This window comes from Caloenas nicobarica, chromosome 2 (genome assembly GCF_036013445.1).
Source record: "Caloenas nicobarica isolate bCalNic1 chromosome 2, bCalNic1.hap1, whole genome shotgun sequence".
Taxonomy (NCBI): Eukaryota; Metazoa; Chordata; class Aves; order Columbiformes; family Columbidae; genus Caloenas; species Caloenas nicobarica.
The window spans coordinates 88744467-88759111 of NC_088246.1; the positions used below are offsets into that span (position 1 = coordinate 88744467).

Genomic DNA, 14645 nt, shown 5'->3' on the forward strand with positions numbered 1-14645 from the left:
TTTTGTATTTTCCTTGTATTTCACTCATGGATGAAATGCATGACAATAGTTCTGTACTATGGGCTACATATTGCAGAAAGTACAAAATAGTAGGAGCTTACTGAACATCTCCCTTTCTAGCATAACTTTAAATAGGAGCAAGATAAATTGTTCATCACTTTGTGGTTTAAATTATGACCAGGTGTCTTACTGTCATTCTACCTAAAGTAAAAATTATCTTTCAAACTTGACAGCAGTAGCTGCATAGGCTTTTTTTGTCAGTAGCTTTTACCTAACAATCCCTTTTGGTCTTCAAAGGGTTATGCCTTCTCTCATATAAAAAGTACTGGCCCAAACTTTTGCGCTAAAAGTAGCAATAAACGTGAAATTCTGCTTTTGAAATGTGCATGCACAAAAAAAAGAGATGTGTTACTTATTTTCATTATAAACCTAAAGGCCTTGCATTATCACTTTAAATCCTATGTTAACAATAGTAGAGATAAGCTTAGTTGATGGGATGTTTACATGAACACCACTGGAATTTGTAGAGGGCTACTGCTTAAGAGAGGGGAAGGATTGCCTTTCAGCCAGAGTGGGACCCAGAATGGGTGATCGTTCACTTAAGTTTAGACTAGGGATTTTGTACCTAGTTATTGGCATTTAACTCACTTCAAACATGAAACAAGTCTAAGCGGGCAAAATCTCCCTATTTTTCAGGCCTGGCATTTCTGTAGCTGCTGTGAGGAGAGAGCAGGTTTGCTGCACAGGTTCTAGGCTGTGGGTGCTGGCCTGCAGCAGGGGAGCACGGCTTCGGCAGCGGTGGGCTCTATGGGACTGGCTGCTGTCACCCTCTGGAGGCTGGCAGGACTCTGGACCCTCCTAACAACACTTGCTTTCGTTGTGGTCCCTCAGTGAAAGAGATGAGCCCCCTTCTGTAAAAAGGATGTGATTTCCAAATCAAGTTATTGAAGGCCTTGAAAGAGTGCTGTCCCCAGTTGTCCGGGAGGGAAGACTGGTAAATGGGAGGTCTGTGCTTATTCTGAGCTCCTTACAAACTGGGGCTTTATCAGATGAAATAAGTGCTGCTGCTGCTGCTTAAAAACACTGGTGATGCTGGTGAGCTGTGAACACTGAGACCTGAAAACTTGCAGAGTGCTCGCACTTTACACTCACTGATTTCAGGGGTTGCAGGTGAATATCTTTGTCCCTGACCTCACACAAGTGGCAAGGATGAAGCAGCAATTACACCAGAGCAGTGAACCTGTCCTCCTCAGCTCTGTGAAGGATGTACACATCTCACTGGCACCAGGAGAACCTTGACGGCCTTGAAGAAAGCCTGCGGATTGCCTTGAGTTGCACAGCCTGAGGATGGTCTCTGCCTCTGGCCCCTGATGGTCACCGCAGGGAAGGCCTCATGATGCAGCTCAATCATGGGAAATCCAGCAGCTTTGTATGGTTATGTGGCCAGTTGGCATTAGTTTTAAGTGCTGGATGTGCGGAGCTCCTTGATGAAGACAGGGCACGCAAGGCACAGTGAGGACTCTTCTGTGCTTCCCAGAGAGAGAGAGGGAAAGGGTTAGGAAAAGGAAGAGCAGAGTCTGTGTTGATATTGCTGAAATTAAAAAGAGGACCCTGAAATGAAAGATTTGTTGAAAGGAGGTTGAATAGTGAAAGGATAAGCAGTCAAAGTTTGCATTGCCTCTGAAGAGTGCCTTAGTGCGGGACTTGAAGGATTTAGCAAGCACGCTCTTACAAGGGGTTACCCATCATGGAGCATGTCTGGGGCGGGGGCACTCCTGCAGCACTTCTCGTGCTGCCTCCAGAGCTGCCCCATGTCCCGGCGTGTGCAGGTGGTTGCCTGGCTGCCTTCCACCTTCCCTGATGGCCTCCTCTCCTTCAGGCCAGGCCTCCTCGAGGTTCCTCCCACTGAGGCTTGGATGATTCCACCGGTGGACCACCTCTGGCAGGCAACTTCTCAAGCTGTCTGTTACTGAAAGCGGTGCTGCCACAGGCTGCACCACCTTCAGGGTGCCATGGTGGAGGTGCTGATCAAAGAGAAGAAGCCTGTGAAATTTGTGATGGCAGGTGCAAAACAGAAACGTGTCTCTTTGCGAGCTGGGTTTCTGTGCAAAGGGCTGTCAGGATAGCTGTGGAGAGTCTAGAGGGCTCCTTTTGAGAGAGAAGAGTTGCCTGTTGCTCCTGGCCGTGGTTTCTGTTCAAGTACTTGCCAGCAGCAGGAAAAATCTCTGTATTTTGTTGTCCTGTGATGCAGGCCAGGAAAAACTGCTGAAGGTGAGAATTACCATTGTGTTTCTGGACAGATGCTGTCGTCTTCTCGTTCCTTCCCCCTCCTGCCTGGTTCGTCCTTTGCTGAAGGAAAGGAGTCTGCACCAAGGGATGCCTTCTGTCAAGCACTGCTTGATTATTTGTAATGTTGTCTTTCACCTGTAAAAGTGTGTCTTGCTTTAGTGGGGTAGGGGCAGCATTTGCTCCTGGTTTGTTCAGGTTGGGGTTTTTTTGCAGGAAGGGAAGGTTGATAGTGGTGTTGCTTGTGGGTGCTCAAATGGTTCTGACCTCCTCCTCCTCCTCCTGTCCTGATTTGCATTGCCCAAGTGAAGCAAGGCAGTCCCAGCTCTTTGGTGTCTGATCACCTCTCAGTCTCAGTGCGAGGTTCACTTGCTGTGACCTCCCTCCCTGTAGGAAAGGCAGCCACACGCCCAACCCATTTGAACTTCCATCTCATTTGACACGGTAGACAGAAGTCTGGCCTCGAGGAGTTGGTGCTGGCACAGTGGGGCAGAGACCTGGCCTGGCTGTGGGCAGGAGTGCTGCCTGGCCACTGGCCAGCTCTGCCTCGCCAGCAAGGGAGACAGAGTTCTGTGGGAACCTCAGCTGCTGAGTAGGTGCAAGTCTTTTTTTTTTTTTTCCTCCAATTGAGATTTTTCCAGCAAGGACAGAGAAGAATGTTGCATGGTTGTCACGGTTTCTCTTATCTTTCCCCGTACGGGCCGCCAATTAAATCTGTCAAGGTTTAATGCAAGGTGGCAATAAACCATGGCAAATGCTCTCTGTTATTCCACCCCCATGCTCCCCGCATAGGAAAGAGTGATAGAAGGATAAGGAAGAGAGACTTCAAGTTGGAAAGGTTTTAAAGGCTTTACTAATGCTACTAATAAATAGAGAAAATATACAAAATATACAAAACCAATCTTGAATATCGTGGGGTAGCGCAGGGCTGCCCGCTGTGGAGTTGGTGTGACTCCAGTGGCTGCAGGGCAGGCACCCAGAAGTCCTGGGCAGGACTTCACAGCAAACCGGAACTGGATTCAGGGATGCAGGGTCTGGATCAGGCCTTGGATTTGCAGGCACAACAGCAGGGTCCTCTTCAGATGCCAGCCATGGTCGAAGAGAGCGAGACCCTCGTGAGCTCCCTCTCCTATAGTGTGTATGACATGGATGGGATAATCAGTTTTAGTCACCTGTTCTGTTTGCCCCTCCTTGCATATATGTCCCATTATCAGAATTCTTGGTGGTTATAGCAGTGAATCTAAACATGAGCTTCTTCTGCATTCCATTGTTCATCTTATCAGTCCGGAGTGAACAGTGTTCCAAAAAACACGTAGCTAAATTCAGAAAAGTGCAGTTACTTAGAAGGTACTTAGAAGAACTTAGCTGAAAGGAAAATTCACTAAAAGAGAAACTGGTCTTGTTTTTAACAAAACCAGGACAATGGTCTGCTTAACACTACTTCCAAATACCCAAGTACTTTGCTGCATGTTTTTAATGCTGGTCCAGCTTAGGCTTTCTTTGACTCTCAAAATTTTGTCATGTCTCAGCTCCTTTGTTGTCCCGTGCAAAAAGAGCACAGGGTTACAAAGGATACATGAACTGGTCCAAAATACACCATCTTTGCAAGACTGTAAATATTTTTTCTTTGTATGTAATAAAGTATTTGTTATATTTGATGTTTTTAAAAGTCATTAGTTCAAGGTGAAGACTTTTTCATGTTGTGAGGCAATTTTCTACTATTTGAAAAATTTGCCATATGAAGAAAGGTAGACATCTGTATCCTATGAAACAGAGATTTAGTCTTCTTGCAGGAATAAGTAAGCCTGTATTTTTGCAGTCCTATGGCATCACAAACTGATGGTGCTTTTTGTGTCTGCTTTTACAGATAAAATTGTTCTTTAACAATTTTAAAGGTTTTTAACCTTAAATGCTTAACCTTTTAAGGTTGTTTGTTTGTTTTGTTGTTTTATTTGTTATTTAGTGGTTATGAAGTAGTTTAGAACAGTATTCAGATGATCTCTGAAACAAATATGAGAATGCTCTAAAATAACTTTGCTTTGAGGGAGATCTTTTTGACAGTCGCTTCCAGTACCTTATAGCAAGCAGTCCATTGCTAAGTTGTGCTCTTTAGCCATTTCAAATCACTGAAGTTGTCTATGAGTTGAACATGCTGAAAGCAATTTAGAAAATTAACAAAGCATTCTTATGTTGAAATGAGACTATGTAAAAATGACCTTGTGGGACTCCAGTTTTAATGTCATGATGAATTCTGTATCCAGGGCTTCATTCACAGCTTTCTACACCTGCAAGGCATGTAAACCTAACTTCAGCTCTAGGAATCAGACTCTGAGGTTGAGCCTTGCACATCACCTGTGGCAGGTTCCACAGGGTGGTTTATATGCTGGTAGCCCCACAGGTATCTCATCCTTTCTCAGGCTGTGTTAGTATGGCTTCTTGGCATGGAACTGGAATTTAGTTAACCTGATGTATCACTTGTAATTCCGTAGACTTCAGATTAATGAGTAAAAGGAATTTTAAAGGGGTTAGAGGAAAAAAAAAAACCTTTCTATATATGGAATCAGGTGTTTCAGATTCTTACAGTGAGCATCGATGAGTACATTGGTATAGTTTTAATTTGCTTTCAGAACAGCATCTGGCTATTAATGAAAAGCTACCTGTTGCATGCTAGTTCCTGTATTACAAATATTTCATTTGAAAGTAAACAAGGGAACCTCAGTTTCAAAAATATTTTTCTTTATTTGACTTTAAAGTTGCCACTTCAGGCAAAAAGGAGGAGCAACAGAAAAATCAGCTTTGACTTGCCCCATTTCAATTAAAACCCTTGTCCATTATACTGCTTCTCAAATCTTTATTTAGTTTTTGTTCAGTCCTAAAGTGCAATAGTTAGGTTATAAGTACCAAACACCACTTCTTTCTGCTTAAGTGTTAGGTTTTTGGTGGAGTTTTGTTGTGTGTTTTTTGATTTGTGTGTTGGTTGGTTTTTGTTTGTTTTGTGTTTTGTTGTTGTTTTGGTTTTGGTTTGGTTTTTGGTTTGTTTTCTTTTTTTTGGTCTGTTTGGAGGACAGGTTTGTTTATTTTGTTTTCTGTTTTATCACAAGCTGATGTGTTGTGCAGGGACATACTGTGATGCCACAGCTGCAGATTAAATGAGAATCATCCTGGTAAATCACACAACATGGAGTTCTGGCTATAGGACATAATGTTTTCAGGGAAATTAAAAAGAAAAATTATTCCTACCACTGCATCTCTATTAGTTTAGTAATGTTGTGATAATAGACCTGTATTCCTAACTGACATCCACTTGATAACATTGCTTTGGGAGAGAGAATTATAGGAAACAAGTGGGGAACAAATCTTCAGTACAAAGTAAATTGAGCTCAAAATACCTTAGTGATCTGTATAGTGAATAACAAATCACCTCAAAGCAATGCAAAGTCATAATCCCATATCCTTTGACATTTCCCAGGAACAGGGTACCTGCAGAGATTTGTGGTTTGTCCCGTGTATTCTCTAATCCTTCTAGTCTCCTTTTTTTTTTTTTTTTTTTTTTTTTTAATAGAAGGATGACTTAGAGCATGTCTGAACGCTTCTTAGATGTCCCTTGACTTTTGCCACCTATTGAGGGAAAAGTGTGATTACAAAATTTTGGTCAGGGAAGTGCATACCCTGTAAATCTCATGTGCCACTATTGAGAAAATACAGTGTCTACCCTGTGCAAGAAACTGACTGGGTATTTATCATCTGTTTACTGTACAGGTGTAGTCTCAGGTTAAAGCCTGGTCACATTCCACTTTAATGATGCAGGACTATGTGCGTTCTCTTTTATTTACTTCAGTGTTGTGCAGAAATACGAAGCTGTCATTCATGAAATAAGAAGCAATTCAAACACCTTTCATAAATCTCCTTCTTGTAAATTTTTGCTGATCAAAACCACAACATTGTGCCTAAGGTAACTACCCAGTAATGTCTTCAAGAGAACTAATGCTTTTGTTAGAGGATCATTCTTCCTGCAGGATTATATTTAAAGGCACTCTTTCAAAAATCAGCAGCCCATTTATTTTTTTAACTTATGCTGTATTTTTTTTTTTTTTATAAGGCTGTCTACTTGTAGAGGTGGTCTCTTCCTCTATCATAATTTCAGCAGTTTACATGTAGGGTTGGAGTTTCTACGAGTACAGCAAGTATTCAAAGTTGTTAGTTTTTACTATAATGTGTCCTGCATCTTTCAAACTATCATTTGCAGAAGTTAGGTTAACGTTTAAGGTGTACACATCGCACAGTGTGGCACTGGAACATAAATGTGGTTAACTTTAATAGCAAAATAACTCTCTACTCCAGAGTGGAAAACATTAATTAAAATAGCTGAAGGTGTTCTAAAGAATACCAGCTAGTAATTATTTTTATTACTTAGCATTGTAGTGTATTAACTTGGGAGAAGTAAAAATCTGAAGGAGAAGCCATACATGTGCTTGATGGCTGTAGCATGATGCAGTGCAGCCTGTTAATCTGTTATTGTCTCATAATATTTATACATTTTTTATAATAATTGTGACTTGGGTCCATGTGTTCTGTTTTATGTTGGCCAGCTGGAAAGGAAACTTTTACCAGAAGGATTTCCCAAGAAGGTGTATTTGGAGTGAAAAGAGAAATTGAGTTGCAGTAGGCTAGTCTGTGCAGTGGGATGGTCTGTGTGGTTTTGCTGTGATCGGGTTTTGTAATCGTGATGGTCAATATGTCCCATGCGCACAATGTGAAACTATGTAGCACTGCAAAGAGGAAAATGATGTGTGTGACTTGTATAGTATCATTGCTCAGATTTGAATTTTATCTCCAGTGAGGAAATTGGTATGATGAATTTTAGTATAATACCTCAGATTCTGAAAGGGCAGTTGCTTTTAAGGGCCTTGGCAGTTGTTACGTTCTCTGTTTAAATGCTCATGTAACAAATGAATGAAACTGTATGTTCTCCTCAAATTGAGGGATGCAACCCAGAGAGACAAGAGACAATCTGAGAAGATCTTGGCATAACACCTTCAGCAGCCAAAGTTGGCATCTGATTATCACATTATGTGGATGCACCTTTTTTTTTTTTTTTTTTTGTGCAGAGAAGCATCACTGAAACATGCCAGAAGCTGAGTCTGAGAATGGAAGTTGCATATATTAGTGGAGGTTAGAATCTGGCTGACTTAAAATGCAGTCAGTTCTTGGAGGTAGAAAGGACTTCTATAATTTTTAGTACTGAAAACTTGAAAAGCCTGGCTCCTGCCCTGTTTGGTTGTAAAGAAGGAAGGAAGTCACTCCTGCCCTGAGTTAGAGAGTTGGAAATCTTTAATAATTTAAAATATGTAGTTGCCTGGGGAATCCTAATATCTGCATGAAACCTTGGTGTCCTTGCAAACTGCATGGATTTCAAAATTACGCTTTAGCTACATATGCTTTTGAGATACAGGCTGTATTATCGTGATGGATGCCCCATAACTCTGGAAACTCATGGTGAAGGATGACTGGAGGGAAGGATGAAGAATTTGAGAAGGTTGTGGGTTTGGGGGTGTGAGGTTGGGCACAGCAGTGAAGCCTTGTAACAGACCTGGCTGTGGAAGAGCCTGTGTTCAAGTTTTGACTTCCTCAGGTTTCATGAAGTCACATCAAAAACAGCTGCACATGAACTTTGGTCGGAACTGACTGTTTTCAGGCACCATATCTATTATAAACTCTGTCAGCATCGCTGCTCACTGAATTACTTGTCTACCTACTTCTTCATTAAAATTTGCTTTAGAGATACAAAAATCCTTATAGATTACTTTATTCATGAAATGTAGTTGCTTCCATAGCTAACCGTAATGGAACTAGGTGATTTCGGATTGATACCAGCTAATCACATACCTGGATCCATAAGTAAAATAATTACTAGTAAAAGAAATGCCAAGTCTAAATTGGCGATTTAGAACATTATTGCATATGGTGAAGGTTATATATCTTCCCCCAACGGAACTGATCAATAAAAGAAAAAATAAATCATGTATTTCAAAGAAAAAAAATCAGCATGAAAAGGAAACAGAGACACAGCCAATGTGAGAGCGTAGAAACTGAAAAGGGACAACATAGACAAAAGGAGCCTTCAAAGTGACCGGATACCAGCTGTTCTGTAAATAGAGGAATAGCTCAAAAACCAAGGAAGCAGTATTTTTTTCACCAATTCTTTCTGCATTATGAAAAACAAAATCAGTTTCTAAGCAAAGGAATGTTCATCCTTGTAACAATTAGTGTCAGATCTAAAGAACACTCAAAAAATCAAAATGAAAGGATACATCAGTGCAGTACCAACTTCAGTTCTTCAGTCTTCAAAGATTGTCAGCTTTTGCATCAGAAGAGGATTTATTAAACATGACAATATGCAGAGCACAAGTGATGTTTCCTTGGTTTCTATGAAGCAAGGAGTTGTTTTCCCTCAAAACAGTGGCATGGCAATGCAATGATGGTCAGGAGATGAAGATTTTTGAAAGAATCAAATAGCAAATGGGTAATAATTCATTACTGGGGCATGCAATCACTTTGAGTTTGTTTATGATCTTCATTTGGCTTAGTCCTCTGCAGCTGCCAGCAATGGGAATGGACCTGTTAACTCATTTGGAGATGCACTGTTTCCCAGAGAAGTAACAGCATAGCAGCTAAACAGCTGCCTTTGGTTTTGAAGATGAGATGGGAAAGTATGAACAATGTAAATCTCCTGCGATGCCATCTGGAAGAGACATACGTGTTACTTTAATAAAAAGACTTCCTTCTTACCATGTCATGGAAATATCTGCTAGTAAAAATACTAATGAATATGTGCCTGTGACGGCATGTACATACACTAATTACAAGTAGATGTGACAGCCAGGTATAATGAGTACCTGAGGAAATTGTCAGTAACATGTTGGTGGAAAATATATGTTTTTTTCGAAGCGCTGTGCTATTCAGTAGCTATTTCACTTGTTTGTTTGCATTTCCCCTGTGCTGCATGTTATGTTCCTTGGTACATGCATACCTGGTGCAGCAGAGAGACTGGCTCTTTGCCATGCCCGGCTGGTGACGGTGCGGAGCTTGGCACGGTGGAGCTGACTGGAGGGAAGGAACTTCTGTCTCCCCTGAGATATACAAAATACAAGCATCTGGACAAAGTTGGAGCCAGCAGAACGAGTTAGGAGGAACAAGGCTAGCTGAGTCTTTGAAGCATAACTAGAAATCCTTGAGAGAAGAAGGCATGGAGACGTAATAGAGGGAAAAAGGCTTTCCCAATTGACGATGTGGAGTTTGATGCAATCCCAGAAGCCCTGAAACACACGTTGAGAGGAAAGGATTGATGGATGGAGAAGAGCCTATGTGAGGATGCAAGGGAAAATTTGCTTACAGATTCTTTTTTATTTGTGTTCTGGCTGAAAATTTGGAAACTGGAGATTTGATTGAAAGATCAGCAACTAAACAGGACAAAGAGTATGGAGAAGTGAAGGAGAAGAAAATGGAAAGTAAGAGGACTAGAAATTGTGATAGTTTTGACTGTGTGTTTCCTGTTTCAACTTCAGCATAGCAAATTTCCCAAGCTACAGTGGACTTCTGTGGTGCTGATATTTGCGTAAGGTCCTGAGTATTTTAAATCTAAATTGGAGCCTTGTAAGCTGAAATTCCATAGTGCTTTTTTGTTCTACTCTCAGTTTGCATGTTAAAGTATGAAATTCCTTGTGCATGTGCACTTTGAACAGAGGATATGATAGTGTCTTCATAAAATCTTAACTACCTTAGAGGTAGTTACTCATATAAACTACGTGTTTGTTTTTTGTTTTTTTCCTTCTGTTGGTAAATATTTTCAGATTCCCCCAACCTTATATATCTGTAAAACCTTATAATTCCAATGTGTAAAGTGCAGCTAAAAAAAAGTAACTGCTGAGTAAACTTATTATGTATTATAATACATCTTGAACAGTGTTAAACTTGACTATTTATATTGCAAACAAGCCGGTGTGTGCTATAGGACACTCACTTAATATTTAGAGATAAAAAGTGTTTGTATCCCCCAAACGTGATGAATTCTGTTTCCCAGTTGACGGAGAATGCACTGAGTTATTTTTATGGTGTATTAGATGGGAAAATAATCAATTTTATAAGTCTTTCTATATATTCGCTACCAACAGTGCACTGTATTTGTATCATTTATGAACTCATGGAGGGATGGTGGGCATAGCTTGCACTGAAAGGACATCTTACTGGGATCCAATTTTCAACTTTCACATGAGAGTAAGAATTGACTGCAGGCGTAAATCAGTGAAGAAAAAAAAAGAAGGAAAAAAGTAAAGAATTGAAAAATCTGTGTGAAATGCACAAGGAGAAGGCTAACACAGGAACCGAATATCTAATGTAGAATAATAAGAACAAAATTTTACAAGGTAATACCTACAAGTCAAACAGCAGCATCAGCCAAGTAATTTTCAGTGATGAGGTATAGCAACGTAAGTCCCATAAATGAATTTATCTTTTCTGGAGTTCTGATCCTACTTACGTTAACTGGGCACAATGCCCTCTGACTTTTAGAAAGTCTGAACTTTTTAGCAGTTATTCTGTGAATTTTGTCTCCCTAAGATGCTTAGGTGTGGTGCAATAGGATCTCTGCCTAAATCAACACATTCTTGCTTTTTGGGTTTTGTCAGTTGTTTCTTAAGATGTCATAGATTTGGAAATAAGGTACAAAATCTGGAAGGGAATTTCTAAGTTGAGTATCTCATTAAGAATATGTGAGCGTGTTTAGAGATATACCTAAATTTTTGGCACTAATATGAAGTTGCTGTGTTTTTGTTAATACTATGCAAAAGCCATAGAAAAAGATAAAGACTGGCTTTTCTGTATGCTATTCCTGCAACCAAGAGAACCATAATCAGGGCATACCTCAGGTCTTTGGAGGGTTTTCTCTATAGTTAACAGGGGCTTTTCTTTCTCTTTGGTAAGATTTTTAAGAACCTATTACTTCTTTGTATGGTACCCCAGATGCTCTGTTTGCTGGGGGTGTGATTTTGGTGCTGCAACAGTGAAAGGCTGAGACGATATGCTATTTTAAAGGTATTAACGACAAGCCAAATTAAAACAAGATCTTAAAGGAAGCATTTAGGTGACAAACCAAAATCTCTTAACTGAGACAATAGTTCTTGATTTGCGCAGTTTGGAACGCTCACTTTGGAACTTCTCAATGAAACCCTTTTCTCAAAGCAAAATTAAAATTCTCCTCTTCAAGCATGATTCCTATACTGAAGTTTAGAATTTCATAAATGTATAAAGATTTATTGGCCTCCCACTGAGCATGTTATTTGCTATGTCCAGTATCTGCTAGCTGCAGCAGAAAGTGGGTGCTATAACCTGCCATCAGTGTGAGCCATCCTGAATGTTGTAGGACATGGTCCGTGCATGGAGTAGGGCCCTTGGAAGGGGTGGTGGGTGCGAAACTGCCTTGTCCCTCTGTCTCTGCAAGGCCCCTGAGCTGGGTGGCTCCTGGGATGGAGCCACAGGTTGAATGACCAGAGTGCAAAGTGAGAGGAGCAGAACTTGAGAGACTTATTTATCTGACATCAAGCACTGAATGTCCATGCAAGTTTTGTAAAAACGAAGGTTGCAATCACTATTAAAAGTGATGATATTATGGGTGGTTCCTTGGGTGTAGCATGATACAGAAGAAAAAAGCTTTCGAGGCTTTTTGTTTCTTTGATTTTAATCTGTTGATGACCAGAAGCAGGTCTAGTTTTGTGGACACCTTTACCTCCAAGTTTCTTGTTAAAACAATGAAGTGTTGAGGTGTCCACAAAACTAGACCTGCTACTTCCCAGTCTGGTCATCACTTTGGTTTTTACCTTTATGCAGAGGCAGACTAGGGTCCGCCATAGACCCAGGGCAAGAACATGACTCAGCCATATTCCCGCTTCAACCAGGCCAGATCCCAGGAAGGCTGGACTGGTGCTGGGAGAGGGAAAAGCAGCCCGTTTGTCCAGAAACAGCCCTTCTGTTACACCTCCTTCCCACCCCTCTCCTCCCTTGCTGGGGCAAACTCCCGATCCTTGACAAAGTAGTATTGACTCTTACTTACACTAAGTTGACTCTGGTCGATGTGTACTGACTTAGATTTGGGAGAAGTCAAATGCAATAGTTGGAGGAAGAGGTAAGTGTCTTCAATATAAAAACATGGAAAAAGGTTGCATGACCATCTGCTAACGTAGCTGGTACATGAGCACTTTCTGGTGCACTCTGAGTGTGTGCCTTCTGGATGCCCTCGTGCTCACTGAAGATTTACTGTTGCTGGGTGAGGCAATTGGACTTCTGAATTTATTTGTTTTAATATACATAATCACTACAGCATTGCTGTTTTAATAGCTAAATAAAGGGAAGATCTCAATAGATGAGAAGTTTGCCATAGCCTAAAGAGACATGCTCAGTAAGTCTGGCCACCAAAAGGATTTGTTTAAACAAGAGTAGTGTATTGGTAGGAGATGATTTTGCTTCAGTTTTACATGAAATTGTTCGTGTAAAAATGTTTGCTGAAGCTTAGCTCTTTTACAGTCCATGAAGGCGGCTGTAGTCAAGTTAGATGTAGAAGTTAGTCTAAAGTGTTAGTTGTTGGGGTTTTTTGTTGTTTTTCTTTTATTTGATCTGACTAACACTGGCCAAATAACCTTAGTTGTGAATGTTTAACTAAGTCATAGATTTGTCTCATTCTCATATTCTGACTATGGCACTTCTGTGTTCATTGTGATAAAATTCTAAATGAAGTAACAGTCTGCTAGGAAGGTAATTTGAGAAATGAATCAGAGTGACTCAAAAAGCAGGTAGGTGTTAAAGTGACAGCTACTTTCAGTTCATATAAATACCTATTTTGATATCAAGAGAGAAGAGAAAATAGCAAGAAAAGTTTTCAAATAATTTAAAAACAAACACCATTTCCATTGAACTGTCTTGCAAGGGAGAGGAAGAGAAATGCAGTGGAATATTTAGCAAAGTAATCTACATTACAATGAATTTCTTCTTTTCAGCCAAATTAGCATTGTAGGGTTTTTTTGCAATTCCCCATATAATGCCTCAAAAGCTAGAAGTATATCCCGCGTATTGACAGGACGTAAGAGTTTACTACATCAGTATATAATTACATTTTTGGTTTTTTCACTTGAAAATATTTCCAGTATTTTCTCTAACTTGTTATTTTTACTCTTTTCCTCACAAGGCACCAAATTTTGGTTTTGAACTGTGTGTATTTTGTGTTAAAATGTGATGTTTTCCTTGTGTCTTCCTAACACTGAATTTAGCATGACTTGTGCATGGGATGTTTCAGTATGCTAATATTGTTATTGCATTTTAACTGATGCAGTTTTATGAAAAGGTCTGTATGTGTCTTATTACTTATTTCTTAGGAAATGTATAGCAGCAATTAAACAAAAGTATTACTTGTAAAGTGTTGCTATTGATGTCAGTTAATGTTATCATAGAATGTTTTGGGTTGGAAGGGACCTTTAAAGATGACCTAATTCCAACCCCCCTGCCATGGGCAGGGACACCTTCCACTAGACCAGGTTGCTCAAGGTCCCATCCAGCCTGGCCTTGAACACTGCCAGGGACGGGGGAATAGATAAGTGAATGATCCCAGTTATCTATGTTGGTAACAAAGTTATAAGAGAATACTTGTTATTGTAAAATTATATACTTCAGAACCATAACAAAAAAATTAAAAATAAGGTAAAAATTTGACACAAATTTCAAATTTTCAGATGTTTTAACTTTGACAAGTACTAGGTCAGACAAAACTGGTGAAATTCTGTTTAAAACTCACTGTATTTCATTTGCTGACATCTTGAGATAAAATTCTTAAAGTCCCTTTCATGGAACTGTAATAGATTAAAAATATTTATTTTCTTAAAATGTAAATATGCATGTTAATGAGAAATTATTGGGAAATCTGTTATGAAAACTTGTCTCTCGAGTACGTGATTATGCCTATCGTTTTGCATATGAGCTTGACCCAGCTAAAAATAGTCCTGCCCCTGGGTCCACTCCTGTTGGCAGAAGTATTCTTGTTGTCTAGGGAGAGAGGGAAATGGAAGATGCCGTGAGTTCATGTGCCACTTCAAACAGTCCAAATTTCCTTCCGAGCGGAGCTAGCATTTAATTCGTATTTGTTTCCAGGTGAAAGATCATGTGGATGTTGGTCCTCTGGCCCTTACAGTGAGAATCGGTTTGCCATTAACTGGATTTTGGTTGAAAAATATTGCATGTTTAATAAGATTCATAAAGCAGACTGGATCTCTAGTACACAGTGCTGTGACAGAAAGATGATGGACTACAAGAGAGATTAA

At 40.1% G+C, this 14645-nt stretch overlaps 1 protein-coding gene across 1 annotated transcript in view; it reads left to right on the top strand.

The window, feature by feature from the left end:
• CTNND2 (catenin delta 2) overlaps positions 1-14645 on the top strand; it is a 531616-nt gene that overhangs the window by 272104 nt on the left and 244867 nt on the right. The gene's annotated exons all lie outside the window — the stretch shown is intronic.